The sequence below is a fragment of the Elephantulus edwardii genome, unplaced genomic scaffold, assembly GCF_000299155.1.
Source record: "Elephantulus edwardii isolate Elephantulus edwardi_28Jun2011 unplaced genomic scaffold, EleEdw1.0 scaffold00089, whole genome shotgun sequence".
NCBI classification, from domain to species: Eukaryota; Metazoa; Chordata; class Mammalia; order Macroscelidea; family Macroscelididae; genus Elephantulus; species Elephantulus edwardii.
In genome coordinates this window covers 94,017-100,111 of record NW_006399839.1, presented here as the reverse complement: position 1 = coordinate 100,111, position 6,095 = coordinate 94,017, and positions in this window count along the sequence as shown.

Genomic DNA, 6,095 nt, shown 5'->3' with positions numbered 1-6,095 from the left:
GGCCTGGTGATCTACTTCCTCAAACGCAGCCATTGAAAACCCTACGCGGAGCACAGCTCTATTCTGGCACACGTGGGGTGGCCATGAGTCAACGTGTTGGCGTTGACTGGATGGCAACTGGTCTTCCCTTGACTAAGAGAAGTAAGTACCTACCTCTGCTTGTGGGATGTTTCTGTAAAGGTCCCCTGTGCCCTGGCTTCTCTTTGTTTGTGTCCTGCCTTCATCATCCACACGACTCTGTGTTTGGCCTTCAACTCCCTGGTGGAGCCAGGATAACATTGGGCTCCATCTGGCACCATATCTTATTTAACATCACCGTCTTCCCAGCTCTGCGTCTTCCCTCCTGTCTGCCGCTGAAAAAAAAAAACATGGCCTACAGCTCCCCGACCGACCGGAAAGCTTGCTTTGAAAACCTTACCAAGTCCTCCCCAGTTTGCACGCAGGCTGAACTGTGATAAGCTGGGGAGCAAACGCCGCGCTGACAAGAGTTGTGACAAAGCCAAGATAAATAGGCTTCCTGATAAAAGACAAAGCCAGCCCCAAGCTTCCCATCGCCGACAACCCAAAACTGGACGCGATGGCAAACTCCGTGGCCCACAAGGAAGAGGTGAGATGCGCTGACCAACAACTTTTCTCCGGAAAAAAAAAATCACATGGACACCAAATGGCGACATAAAACTGTGCTGATTGAGAACAGCAATCAGTATTAAAAAATAAATAAATAAATAAAAAGTGTAAAACGTTATTGCAGGGTTCTTCAGATGTGATATTTTACTGGTACTATTTATTTATAAATAGGAGTTCTAATTAAGTAATAACACGAGATGAGATCCAGCAAGGGGGCTGACCAAGAGCTTTTAATTTTATTGATACTCAAATCCCAGTTTGCATTTCTCCCCCCTCCCCTCTTTCAAATGTGCTTTGCTTTTTTGGTGTTTCCCCCCCCCTTTTTAATTTTAAACTCACCCTAATAAAGAGAACAGGGTAATATGTGAGGCTGAGTATGTTCAAGTATGTGAGAGAATGCATGTTTGTACGTGAGTGTCTTGTATGCGATTTTGTCCTCGTTTGTTGCTGGGGGTGGGGTGGGGAGGGTGAGAAGTAAGTAATCGTTCCGTATATTTGTGTGCCAATTAATGCCTAATAAAGACCATGTGCTTAAAAAGGTACCTTTTCCCCATTTCTTTTTCCTTCTTTCTACTGACCGAATAGGGAAGGGGTCAGGGAAAGTGGTCAGTCTTTGGAAAAAAGACATCCTGTTTGGCAAGGTGGAGGGTCACTGAGAGGAGGCTGCTTAAAATGAGATGGACAGACACAGTGACTGTCACGTCAGACGTAATAGCAGAGCCAATGAGAACGGCATAGGACTAGGAAAGGCTCGGGGCTGTTGTGACAGGTAGTCAGGGGGAGGGGGTGCAAAACTCAATGCATTCTGCTGTGAACCAAAAAGGGTGCTGGGTCCAGCGCACCTCGGGATGCCGCGAAAGAAAGACCTGCTGAACTCCTGCAAAATTAGCCATTGAAACCCCCGAGCTGCACAGTTCTCCTCTGACGCACAGGAGGTCTCTAAGTGGACGTCTACTTGGCAGCAGCTGGTACCAGGCGAGGGAGAAAATGAGATGAGGTCCATGAATTCTTCATCCTGTTTGCTTCCTCCTACTGCTCTCAGCAGTGTCTAGACTCCACTGTAGTTGGGCACGAGAGAGCTGAAGAGAGTTACCCAGTGGGTTATGTGCCCCAGAAAGAAGTGATTTGTTTTAATTGTTATTCCGTTGGCATTTGAAAAGGGGTTGGGGGGGGAAGCATCAGGAGCTGCTACTGATGGGAAAGATAGTACTGGTCATGTTGTTTATAACACTTCCCTCCTGATTTTCCAAGGAGCCTCTTTCTCTGCATCGACTGCTGGAAGCGAGTGTCTCAGGGCCCCCAAGGCAAGCGATGGGATGGATCACCAGTGAACCAGATATTCCTTTAAAACCCCCAAACCTAAGATTTGAGAGTCTGACATCAATAACACGTGTGGAGTAGCCCTGGAAATTGATTAGATTTTCACACCCTTAAGCGCTCAAGAGCCGTCAGCTCCGTCCTATTCCCTTGAAACAGGAGCAGTTGGTTTATTGAGGACAAATTCTTCATTTCATCAGATCCTCCTGGGACTTTTCCTCGGCAAAGAACATCCCTGTGTGAGTGAATTAATTATAAAGAAATGACAATGCCGCGTCTTTCAAGAACAACGGAGAAACTAGGTCAGTGGTCTTTCTGTGTCCCCTGAGAGACTGAATTAGGTTTCACTGAACGAGGGCTGACTGTACTCGAAATACACATTTGTTCTTATGGGTTGAATCACACTCAAAAACAGCCTTTAAAGAAATTGCCTTCTGAATTAACTTACCACCTGTCTTAATTTGCTAGTGTAGCTATAACAGTGATACTTCAAAAACAGATGAATTCTCTTATAGTTTTAGAAGACTGTTGTCATGTACCATTGGGTTAACATGTACCATCGGAACCAACCCACAGCTGACCTGGGTTTTCAGAGGCAGTAAATTGCACAAGAGGAGATGGAGCAGCTGGTGGATTTGAACTGCAAGCCTTTGGGTTGGCAGCGCAACTCCTCCTTAGCACTTGTCCACCTCAATCAGGTGTCTAGAAGTCCAGATTCAGGAAAGCAGCTTAGCGGAATGCCAGCTTATCCTGTGTCACTTACAGAGGAAAGTTCTTGTTTTCTTCAGCACCTGCAGGGCAAGCATTCAGCAGAGATTCTCAATTGTTCTGGCCTTCCATGGGGTCTGGAAAGCATTCTTGAGCAGAAACCGGCTTCCAGGCAAGACTTTTTTTTTTTCTTTTGTATCTTTAATAAAATTTTTTTTCTACTAGTTTATTTGCAAAATTCAAATACAAATTTGAACAAATTCTTTCCATTTCCCTCACCCTTCCCCCAACTCATCAAATTGTACAATCCAATAATTAATCCTCTCTTCCCCCTGCACATCCACATCCCTCTGCTTCCAGCCTCTCCCACCCCTCCTGGATCCTTATACTCATTCTCCAATAATGGTTTTATACAATATTTATCCTTACGAGACTGAGTTAGTTCACTCAGCATAATGCTCCCAAGTTCAGTAATAATTTACAAAGTTATTCCAGCAAGACTTTTGCTGATTCTTCCTCAAGAGGGCTACGAGTCCTCACCTCTCCATTCGCTTCCCATCCTTTCCTTCCCCTCCCCTCTCCTCCCCTTCCCTCTTTAGTGAGAGAGTTATTTATGACAGGTTACACCTGAAGGAAACTCTTCTTTGTTTGTATTAGGACTGGGTTGGAATTAAGGAGTGTTGTAGTCTACCCTTAGTCCTTCTACAACTATTTTCATTTATCAGATCATGAAGGATCATTATAGAGCGTATACATTCTACATCATTGCTGCTGTTAGGTGCCATGGAGTTGAATATGACTCATAGTGACCCTATGCTCAATAGCTCTGGACTTTGCCCTATTCTGAGCCAGTCTTTGATACACCTGTCCCTGTTACCCCACTTACTGTGTCAATCCATCTCTTCCAGGGTCTTCCTTTCTTGCGCTGTCCCTCCATCCTTCCAAGCATGATGTCCTTCTCCAAGGACTGATCCCTCCTGGCACCACGCCCAAAGTATGTCAGACAGAGCTTCAAAATCCTTGCCTCCAAGGAGCAACTTGATCTCACCTTCAAAACCTGTTTGTTCTCTTGGCAGCTCATGGTATGTTCAATAATCTTGTTCAGCACCACAACTCAAAGACATCAATTCTTCTCCTGTTATCATCTTCTTCTTAGTCATTGTCCAGCTTTCTGCTGCATAGCAAGCAGTTGCAAATATTGTAGCCTGGATCAGGTGCACCTTAGTCTCTAGACCAATATCATTGCTCTTTAGAACTCTAGAGAGGTCAGTGCCTTCACCTGTTTTGGAGGACACACAATTCAACCCATGAACCCCACCTATACAGACAGTTGTTAGTATTGTTTATTTCATAAAAACATCATCCAAATACCAAATTGGTACCCACTCCTCCACACTCAGATTCTCATGAGATGGATTGAGCCAGTGATTGCAGCAGGGGGCTTAAATATGTTGGAGATTATGAGGATCGTACAGGATAGGACAGGGTTCAGACCTGTTGTTTAGAGGGTCACTGTGAGTCATACTCAACAGCACCTAACAACAATAACCACCGCAGGCCTAAAGGTTAGGTTGGGGAAATGATAAAAAACGTATTCAGAATGACGCTCTGGTGGCCTAGTGGCAAGAAGCTGCACTGCAATCCCAGAGGTACACGGTTGGAATCCACCAGATGCTCTGCTGGAGAAGGAGGCACAACCTCCTTCTGTACCAGTCAGATCTGATTTGACGGTTCATACACACACACACACACACACACACACACACACTCACAAACAACCCCCAAACAAACCATATTCAGAGCAAGTTGCATGAATTGGAAAAGGTCCACTCTCATCCTATGAACAGATGCAGGTTAACATCTTTGGATGGCAAACAATGATTTTACTACATAATTTTCCCACGTCGGTGAATTTAAGGGCGGAATAGTCAAATGCTGAAGTAGTTTGCGCATGCGTAGACGCCAGGAAACGCCCGTGAATTGACTGCATTCTTGTCGGCTCTCTGGGGAGTGCTTGTTCTGATTCCGACACGTGTGAACATGTTCACGGGGGCTGCGCTCTGGTACTGCGGCACGTTCTATGTTGGGCTGCTGGCCAGAAGGTCAATGGTTCAAATCCGATGAGTTGGAATCAATTCAATGACAGGGGTTTTGTTTTTTGTTTTATTTTGTTTTGAGGCAGCCTTCGCATCTCACAGTTTAGCGAAACAAACAAACAACAAAAAAGTCAAATTGTTTGTCATCTCGTCTCTTCCGAATAATACTGAGCCTGTATGAGAGTAGAATTGAGTTCCTTAAATTGTCATGATTGTAATCTCTATGGAAGCCAATTTCTAAACCGTCTTCCATGGAACTTCTGGGTAGGTTTGAACAACTAACCTTTTGGTTATAGGCATTTGCATCACCCAGGTCCCTTTATGTCACCGGCTAAATAATCACTGATTGCAGTAATAAGAACTATGTAGGAAGCATGGAGTGTGACATCAAGAAAAAAGACAAGGTTCAAAACTGGTCTGGGAGGGATCTTTTGAACTGAGCCTCGAATAACTAGTAGGAATTAGCCAAGTGAAAAGCTGGGAGGAAAAACATTCCAGGAATAGAGAACAGAATGTTTGAAGACCCTGAGGCAGAAATTATGGTAGAGGATTGAGCTGTAGACCTATGAGTGAATTTAAATGATCTGATCTGTGATCATTTGTTTATGCAACATACATATAACAAGGTCCTCCTCTGTGTGGTCGATACCTTTCTTTGTTCAGCACCTACTAGATGTGCTGGGCTCTTTTCTAGTCAATTTTTGTAGCTGCAGAGAGCTTATGTTTGAATTCACAGGTGTATCCACACTTGAGAGAGGTGTTACTCCATCTCCCCAACGTCTTTGTCCAATACTGGTCCATTGAGTGTGGGACATGAATTGGCAGAAGGATTAGCTGAGACTCTTGAGAAATTGTGATTTGAGTGAAAGTTTAGAAGTGAATTGGTTTACAATTTATACATGTTTTGTTTCATTAAATTAATGATAATACCGACAATGTAACCACACTCTACCCACTTCAACCCTGTGATTCTTGTTTCCACTAATCCTTCTACCCTTTCTGCCTTTTGGGCCTTGTCCTTGGGCAAATGAGGACTTGTGTATTATATACAGTTGGTTCTTTTAAGGCATGAGTACCCCTCCAGTGTTACTGATCACATTATAGGTCTGTTTATTGTTTTACTGAAGATTGGTCCACGAGAGGGAATTTTGGTCCAGGCTTAAAGGATAACTAAGAACCATCTCTTAGGGGTTCCACCCATTTGTATCAGATTAGTAAACCTAGCCATTTAACATTCTTTAAAATTTTTTTTATTTTATTATTTTTTGTGCATGTACCGTCAAATCAGATCTGACTGGTACAGGAGGAAATTGTCCCTCCTTCTCCAGCAGAGCATCTGGTGGATTC